Below are 9524 nucleotides of genomic sequence, written 5' to 3'. Positions count from 1 at the left end.
CCCATCACTCAGTCACTCCTAAGACTAAGAATACGTTAAGACTCCAACAGATAGAGAATTGCTCAATGTATTCCACCAAGATTAAACCTGACCCACCCTGGAAAGCTAAGCATCTCTGGGGCCCTGTGGTGGAGAACTCAAGGAAGAGAATGATGCCTCCATTTGCACATCTGAGCTCCAATCCAAACTCTGCCACTCAGCTATAGAACCTCACTTTCTGACCCTCAGTTTTTTCTGCTATAAAATGAAACTACAGCCTGGGTGCTGTGGTTCACACCTGTAATCCCAACACTTTGGGAAGCTGAGGCAGGTGGATCACAAGGTCAGGAGTTCGAGACCAGTCTGGCCAATATGGTGAAACCCTGACTCTACTAAAAATACAAAAATTAGCTGGCGTTTAGTCCCAGCTACTGGGGAGCCTGAGGCAGAAGAATCGCATGAACCCAGCAGGTGGAGCTTACAGTGAACCGAGATTATGCCACTCTGCACTCCAGCCTGGGCAACAGAGCGAGACTCCATCTCAAAAAAAAGAAAAAAAAAAAAAACCTCAGGATAAGGGTAGAACAGCACTGTAAATGCAGGGGTGCCTGGCAGGTAGAAAGCACTCATTGACTTAGTTTAAGCACATGGATAATATGTTGTGTTTTGTTGTGTCTCCTCCATGGTGTTTGGGTCATGGCTCCAGATCCTAGGGGCTTCTGATCAACCCTGTGGGTAAGTGATGGATGAACAGATGAATGGATGGGTGGATGAAAGGGTGGATAGATGGATGGATGCTCAGGAGAGCAGAAAGAAGTAAACAGAGAGTCAAAATGAAATTGAGGAGATGATTGAAGGATGAAGAGCTGATGCATGAAATAGAGGCATAGTCTCCAGCCCTCCTAACCCTGCCCAGCCCCTCCAACACCTACCGTGGGGTAACAGTGGCACATGCCGCAGACACTGTCTCCAGTCACCATGACATAGCTGCAGAAGGTGACATAGACCTGAGGCTGATCATGGCTCATGAGAAACATGCCAAAAGCCAGCAGAAAGAAAGCACAGCAGCCTGATAAAGTCGATGTTGAAGCTCTTCTCATCTGCCACAGCTGCCTGGCCAGGACGTAGACTATGTATTCCTGGTGGGAGGGAGAGGGAGGGTGCATGCCATCCAGCATAAACACCCAGACAGGCTCACGGGGAGGGATGAAGCTCTGCAATTGCTGCCAGTTGAGGCTTAAAGTTAAAGGGAAAACAAGACCCCTCAGGTCCAGACCCAGTGCCTGGGCCCACAAGTTCAGCATGGCAAGAGGCAGCACAGTTCAGTGGACAGGTGTACCCACCACCCACCTTCTCACCCTTCTGCCTTCCCTGTGGGCTAAGCAGTCCTGCAGGGGATGCATGAATCTGAATAGGAGAGTACACAGGAAAGAGAGAAGCGAAGGTTACCAGGTCTGGGCCTCAGCCAAGGCTTTGACATCACTTTAGTTGCCTACTATAGGGATGAACTAGGTGGACAGGTGGCTGTATCATTACACTGTATTAATACAGATACACCTTGCAGCTCTGGGAAGCAGCATACAATTCTGTAGCCAAGAGATGTTAGAATGCTGCTGGAGGATCCCAGGATGTCACAGGCTGGCATGTCAGAGTCCTGAGTTTTAGACTTTTCAAAACGTGCCCATCTGGGTTTCAGGCAGAATAGACTATACTGATGGTGACTGTGTGCCTGCCACCATTCTAAACATGTTACACTATTAAGGGACTCCATGAGGCAGGTACTGCTATATTCACTTTACAGAGGACACTGAGCACATATGTTGTAACTTGCCCCTGGTCACACAGCTGGAAATAGCAGAGCAGCTGGGATGTGAACCCAGTCTGTGTACTTAGCCACAGTGCAGTCCTGCATAACTGCAGAACAAGCTTGTGTGTGTGAGCTCTGACGGCGAGGCAGGCTGACTGGATTTAGAGCCTGGTTCCTCTACTCTGGGGCAGTGTGGTCTTGATCAAGTTACCTGCTGTGCTTCAGTTTCCTCCTCTGTAAAATGGGCATAATAATACTGCCTTCTGGATTTGCAGCTGTCTTTGGGCCTAGCCTCCCTGTGTTCCTGTCATGACTTCACACTCTGTGGACCATCCAGGCCTGCCTATAATGAGCTCCTCCCATCTTTGACCAAAGCTCTGGTGAATTAATGTCTGCACAGGGTGTGAATGACTGATAGCAGCTTCCTCAGTTTCCTTGCAACCTAATCCAAAATGCCTTCCTAAAAGTAGTAGTCTAATTTGGGATTTTAATCCTGCAGACAGGCTGATGAGATAAATGAGATTTCTTTACAAAATTACAGGAAAGTTAGATCTATCAGTATCTCTAAAAGAATATTCCCTTGGAGTGTTGATGGGTTAAACGGCTGATGCAGGATAGAACGCTTTCATTTGGCTCCCTGACTTGCTGGGTTTGGGGATTTTCCTGTTCTTGGTCATCACCTCCGGCCTCCTGCCCCTCATGGCGATGCTTGTTCTCAATCCCCACATCTATGCCCACACCAGGCCTTCTGCCTGGTAGTCCTACCCACAGACCCATTTTCTTTTTTCTTTCCTAGACAATTAAGTGAGTTTTAACATGCCTATCAATATTAATAAAATGCAAGTCAAAGACAAGGGGAAGCATGTTTTACATCAAAATTAGTGAGAAAACAAACAATGGAAAAATTCTTCTTTTTTTTTTTTTTTTTTTTTTGCAAATCTGTGTGCCAGTCAAATGGGTAATCACAGATAAAATGTATTTTGTGAAAAACTTAGAATGTCAGATGTAACTCTAGTATTTCAAACAGCTGTGTAGAGTATCACCAAGATCAGATGATATATACAAACACTGCAGACAAACCCGGTAAAACACTGAACATAAGACTAACAATACAATCAAATACAAAACTGGGGAGGAGGAAAGGGTATTTTTTTAAAGAGTTAAGCGAATAGATTACCAGAAAAAAATTACAAAACTCAGTAATTATTATTTGGCATTAATACAAAATTCCAAAGGCATGGGGAAGGTGCATCTTTAATGTACTAGCTTTAAAGTTCAAACAAAGAAAAAAGACCAAGAGCTGCTTTTCCTCAAGAGCAGCTGTACATTTCACATAATCGTTTCAAAAGCAAAGGCTATTAACACCAGTGATTGTTTAACATTACAAGTTTACAGCAAAGACAAAACTAAATAGCAAATTCACAAGGCAATACTTACACAGAATAATCATCTCATGTCTCATGCAATGCCTACAAAGTGCTCTCAATTGAATATACAAATATAATTCACGTTAAAAAAAATAAATATAAATTTGACACACAGAAACATTGAAGGCTGAGTAGTAATGAGTGGGTTTAGCATTTGCCTTATGCCGGGCGCGGTGGCTCACGTCTGTAATCCCAGCACTTTGGGAGGCCGAGGCGGGTGGATCACGAGGTCAAGAGATCGAGACCATCCTGGTCAACATGGTGAAACCCCGTCTCTACTAAAAATACAAAAATTCAGCTGGGCATGGTGGCGTGTGCCTGTAATCCCAGCTACTCAGGAGGCTGAGGCAGGAGAATTGCCTGAACCCAGGAGGCGGAGGTTGCGGTGAGCCGAGATCGCGCCATTGCACTCCAGCCTGGGTAAAAAGAGCGAAACTCCGTCCAAAAAAAAAAAAAAAAAAAATAGCATTTGCCTTATTGAGAGGAGAATGTGTTTGTCATGAAGACCTTGAATACTTTTCCCCAGGTCACTGTAGAAAAAGATACCTTCATTACAGTGCAGCAGCACACTGAGAGCAACACAGCACCACAGCGGTTAATTTCGGAAAGGCTGCTGTAACATCCACCAGTGACTGCCATTTTACAGAAGATGGATTGGTAAGACTACACAAAACCTGAAGAAGCTATGGTCAAAATACAGCTTTCAAATGTAATTCACAAATAAAAGTCCTAATCAGTAAAACTACTGACACATGTAGAGGGAGTAATTGCAAATTGGATTCTAGCAGTATTTCAAACACTGCTTTTGTCACAGTGTTTTTTGGTGGGTATGGAGTAGATGGGAAATGAGTAGTTTAATATACTGGAAGGCTGAGAAAGCACTTCATTTTTGTTCTAATAAGTCAAGATGTTGTGTTCCTCTGGGTGGTGGACCTAGTGGTGTCTGGTCAGTGAAGAGCGCTCTTTCCTCAGCTGCAGCCTTTGTTATCTGTGCTTTCATGAGTTCTTTAGGTAAAAGTGTATTTTTGGACTTTTCAACATTCTATTCTATACATAACTGTTCTCTACTCTTTCTAGAAGCAGGCAGCAACACTGAATGCTTTACCAGGGCGATTGCTGAAGGTCTTCTCTCTGGATCTGGATGAATCATAACTTTGAGCAACTCTATAAATTCTTGGAAAAGCCCGTGTGGTGTCTGAGGTAATCTTCCCTGTCTGATTCCATGCCATTGGTCTCCATTCCTGGGGAGAGATTCAGCAGCAGCAGTACATACCACTGTGGGGGCAAGTGCAAGACATCTGCTTTTAGTAGATGGTATAGTTCTTCTGTAAAATTTCATTTGCAAAAAAATGACTATCATCCTGTTCAATCTGTGGACTAGAGAGCCTTGTTATATGTCCAGGATCACCTGTTTTAAGCATAACTTTGTTTGATGCCCAATTATATGCTTTGGCGTGTTCCCACCCAAATCTCATCTTGACTTGTAACACATAATTCCCACACACTGTGAGAGGGACTCTGGGAGATCATGGGGGCAGTTTCCCCAATATTGTTCTCCTGGTAGTGAATAAGTCTCAAGAGATCTGATGGTTTTATAAGGGTAAACTGCTTGGTTCTCTCGTTCCATCTTGTCTGCCACCATGTAAGATGTGTCTTTCACCTTCCCACATGAATGTGAGGCCTCCCCATCCATATGGAACTGTGAGTCTATTAAACCTCTTTTTCTTTATAAATCACCCAGTCTCAGGCATGTCTTTAACAGGAGCATGAAAATGACCGATCCACCCAGTCCTCTTCATCTCCTTCTTCAGAGGCTGCATTGGGGATTGAGGTCTGATACATGGAAATATTACCAGGTTTCATATCCATGTAAATCAAAGACATGGAATGAGTATACCTCAAGCCCGACCAACTTGCAGAAGGAGATCCTTCACCACTGCTTGTTTAAAGTAACTCATGACTCTGTAATTTTTACTCGTAGCATCCACTGACCCTCCACCATCACAATATCCATTCTGCGTAAGCATATGAGCATCTATTTGCCCAAGCAGACAAGTGTCAGACTACGTGAATCCTGTCCAAGCACTGCGTGAGCATACCTTCCCACCAGGCGTTCTGCTCAGCAGCTGGCCAGTGACTTTTCTGCTCGCTTAATGCACCTGTCCTGCCTTTCCACAGGCGGCCCCTGGGGCCTGCGGGGCCGCTGGTATCCGGGCAGCCAGCCCCGCTCGCCACCGTGCAGCGCCATGAGGTCGGACTCCTGGGCGCGTCCTGGGCCCTGGCCCACCCGAGACGCAGCGGCCCGCGCCCGGAGCCGAGGGCCCTGACCCGGCTCCACCCCGCGGGGCTCCGCGGCTCAGGGGGTCGCCCAACGGCTAGGGCCCGGCTTCGCCCTGGACGCCCACGGTGTCCGCCCCCGCCCTGGTTTGGCCGACGGCGGCCGGGCCCGGGCGGGGACTGGGCTCGGGGCGCCCACTCCCACCTCTCCGGGGTCCGCGTCCTCGGCACCGCCGGGAGGACTCCAGCGGCTGCAGCGCCGCCATCGCCGGGCAGACCCCGGCCGACCTCAAAGCGACCGCGCGGTGGGGCGAAGGGGACCGGGGCTGCGCGGCCCGGGGTGGGGGCGGCGGGGCTGCGGCTGTCGGGAGCCCCCGGGAGCTGCCCTCCCCGCACAGCTCCGGGTGGGCTTGGGGATGGAGACACACTCTCAGCCCACATCGCCCCGCCAGCCGCGCTCCGAGGCCTGACCGAGGCCCCCTCACCCCCGTTTTACAGACACGAAGCTGAGGCCAAAGACGGGACGGTCCCTTCCTGCACATTTGCTGCCTGTTGCGAGGACACCACTGAGCTGTTGTTCACAGCGGGCAGAGACCGGCCCCCCAGGACCCCGCTTCCTGGCGAGGAGGGCGTCCTCAGCAGCTGCGACCAGTCCCGAAGCGTTCCTCACCCGAGGCCCGCAGGGCGCTGGGGATGCGCAACCGACTCCCCTGAACTGCTCTTCCCGCGTCAGGGAGGGCCGCGCACCCCACTCGCTGTATGAGGACGGACCGAGGTCAGCATGCGGGCTGCGCCCCAAGGCGGGGTTTGAGGTGATTCGTGAGCCTGGAGGAAGGACGGGCTGTGCTTGTGTGAGATTGTGTGTGACTGTGTGTGAGTGTGTGTGACTGTATGACTATGTGTGTGTGACACTGTGTGTTTGTGTGTGACACTGTGTGTGTGATTGTGCCTTTAACACGGGGGTGAGGGTGAGGGGGCCTTGGCTCAGGAGTCGGCGGGGCGATATGGGCTGACAGTGACAGTGTGACTGTGTCTGTGTGTGTGACTGTGTAACTGTATGTGTGACCATGTGTGTGTGACTGTGTGTGACTGTGTGTGTTTTTGACTCTATATGTGCGTGTGTGTATGGTTGTGAGTGTGTGACTGTATATGTGTGTGTGTGTTCATGTGTGTGTGACTTTGCATGTGTGTGTGTGTGTGAATGTGACTGTGTGGGTGGGTGTGGGTGACTGTGTGTCTGTGTGAGACTGTGTGTGACTTTGTGTGTGTGTGAGTGTGTGTAAGAATCCTTCCATGGGAGGGCATCAGAGGTGTCTTAGTAGAGTGGCAGTGGATAGCAGCATCCATGCAGAAGGGGCAGCTTGTGGACAGAGTCACAGGCTGGTTAAATTGTGACATATTCCTGAGAGTGCCTGACAAATTCAAGGAGAGCCTGTTCCCAGATCAGCTGGGGTCTGGGTTTTGTGTTCGCCTTTTCCCACTGCTCCAATGAGGCAGGACAGTGGGGCCAGATTGTACTCAGCCATGGCCAAGGGCTCCCCTACAAGCTGGGGAGGACTAACTCCCTTCCCAGCACAGGGACACAGGTGAGAGCAGCCTGTCCAGTGGGGATCTGACCTCAGAGAGGGGAAGCCACTGTGTCAGAGTCACGGAGCAGGTCAGTGTCAGGCCCAGGTCCTGGATTCTCAAGCTCTTTGTCTCTGAAGAAATATTCCACCGCAGAGCATGAGAGTTACCTGAGCGCTGACTCCTCTGGCAGGTGAGGTCATTTTACCCGTTCTCTCTTTTCATCTTCATCATGTGTGTGGTTTGTGTAAATGTCCCCAGCATGTAATAGGAAACTGAGGTTCAGGGAGGAGCGAAGGCCTGTGCAAGGCTACAGAGCTCAGAAGTGGCTGACAAGAAACAAGGACCAGACAGACTTTTCCTTGACTTTGCTCTGGTCCATCTGGAGGTGGGGCAATTTGTTGGGGTACCAGAGGCCATCAGCAGCCCTCTTGGTGGCCATGTGGGCTCAGGGGAGATGAGCATGAAAAGCTGGAGGCCATGACACTTTCACCCTCACTCATTTCTAAAGGGGCAGGCATCTTTGCTTGGCACAGGTCCCTGGTTTGCCAAAATGACCCTCCCCTCCCTGCCTGTGGTCCCTGAGGTGAGTCACAGGTGGGTGAGTATGGGGCCAGGCGTGGGCAGGGTGATGTTGCTAGCACGCCTTCAGGCCCTGCTTCAACCCATGCCCCTTGGTCTAGACTGGAAACTGGGTTTTTCAGGCAAAACCCAGATATGTTGTATCAAAATCTGCATTTCAAATAATATTTTCAGGTGATTCACATGCACATTGATAATTGTTAACTGGTGGTAATTCTATAATTGAAAGGGAAAAGATTATATAGATATATTGACTTGTAATAGAGGTCCAGTAAAGACTGTATGTTTCAATGCATATACATCTTATCTTACAAAACATAACTAAAAACAATAATAAAGGGGGGATAGGGAAGAAGTTGAAGTAGAAATTAAACAGAATTGGGACATAATTATATGTTGAGGCTGAGCATCAGCTTATACAATTTTGGTTATTGTGTATAGGTTTAAAATATTCTCTAATAAAACACTTGTATAAAAAGAAAAACTATAACATTAGCTCTCAAGATTGTGGTTAGTTTGGGGAGGAAGAAAAGAGGAAGTGGTTTGTGGGCAAAAACAAGGGTAGTTCTATAGTTACACAAATGTATTAGCTTTGTTATAATTTATTGAGCATTACATTAATATTTTATTACGCATATATTTCTGTATACATCAATAAAATTTTAATTATTTAATCCTAACTTAATATTTCAGAATAATAGCAATGCTTGGTATTGTTTTGTTTGAAAGTGGGGCATTTACGCTCAGGCATCATGAGATGGATATTAATATTCCAAGGTATTCATGTCCTGACCTTCGGGCATCCCCCTCAGTCTTTTATTTTTTACCTCAATTGAGTGAGTAGCATGGTTTAGTTTTGGGGAATATAATTTCTTACAGCAAAGTCCTTCCTCCATGGTAATATTCACCACAGCCAGGCCACCTAGCACGCTAGGCTGCACATAGTGTGCACTCATTGTGTGTGGAACTGGTTCTAATCAGGAACAAAACAAGTAGCAGAGGTCAGTTTTGCAAAGGATAGAATATAGATAATACAGGTAGACTGAAAGGACACAACTCAACAGCAAACACTTTTTACATTAATTTGAGAAACATTTTCAACTGGTTCTCCAAAAGATGTTGGTTTACACAGACATTTGGGAATATGGTTGCATATTGTAATCACCTGGAGAGCTTTAAATCACACTGTTGCCTGGGTCTCGCTCTAGAGATTCTGGCTTAATTATTCCCTTGCAACTTGGTTTGGGAACTTCAAACACCACCACCAACATGCACAGCAGGTTATTCTAATATGTAGGCAAGGGTGAGAAGCATTGATTCACGGCGAGGAATGTATTGCTTGTATGTGAGTTCTATGTGTGCTCTAGGGATTTGCCCTATAGCTGCTCCTAAATGTGAGGTCTTAGAAAACATCTTTGCCCTTCAAAGCATACTCTGCTGGTTGCTAAACTGCAACAGGAAAATATATCAGCAGCCCTATTGCTGTGTCACTTGCCTTCAGAGCAAAAGTTGTTTCAGGAACAGTAATTTGGTTTAGTCTATAGTAAAAATCACAAGTAGTCTACAAATACAAAAAGATGCAAAGAGTTTGCAGATATCTTAAGTGCATTATAGATGTTTTCAAATTTTTCCTATAACAATTTTAAAATGTAATGTTGGCCGGGCGCGGTGGCTCACGCCTGTAATCCCAGCACTTTGGGAGGCCGAGGCGGGTGGATCACAAGGTCAAGAGATCGAGACCATCCCGGTCAATATGGTAAAACCCCATCTCTACTAAAACTACAAAAAATTAGCTGGGCATGGCGGCGTGTGCCTGTAATCCCAGCTACTCAGGAGGCTGAGGCAGGAGAATTGCCTGAACCCAGGAGGCGGAGGTTGCGGTGAGC

At 47.4% G+C, this 9524-nt stretch overlaps 1 pseudogene; it reads right to left on the bottom strand.

Moving 5' to 3' along the window:
* The window catches only part of LOC108311495, a 48163-nt pseudogene extending 42702 nt beyond the window's left edge, over window positions 1–5461 (bottom strand).
* Window positions 5462–9524: the final 4063 nt, after the last annotated feature.

Source organism: Cebus imitator, unplaced genomic scaffold (genome assembly GCF_001604975.1).
Source record: "Cebus imitator isolate Cc_AM_T3 unplaced genomic scaffold, Cebus_imitator-1.0 Scaffold117, whole genome shotgun sequence".
Classification (NCBI taxonomy): domain Eukaryota; kingdom Metazoa; phylum Chordata; class Mammalia; order Primates; family Cebidae; genus Cebus; species Cebus imitator.
This window is presented reverse-complemented; position numbering and strand designations above follow the sequence as displayed.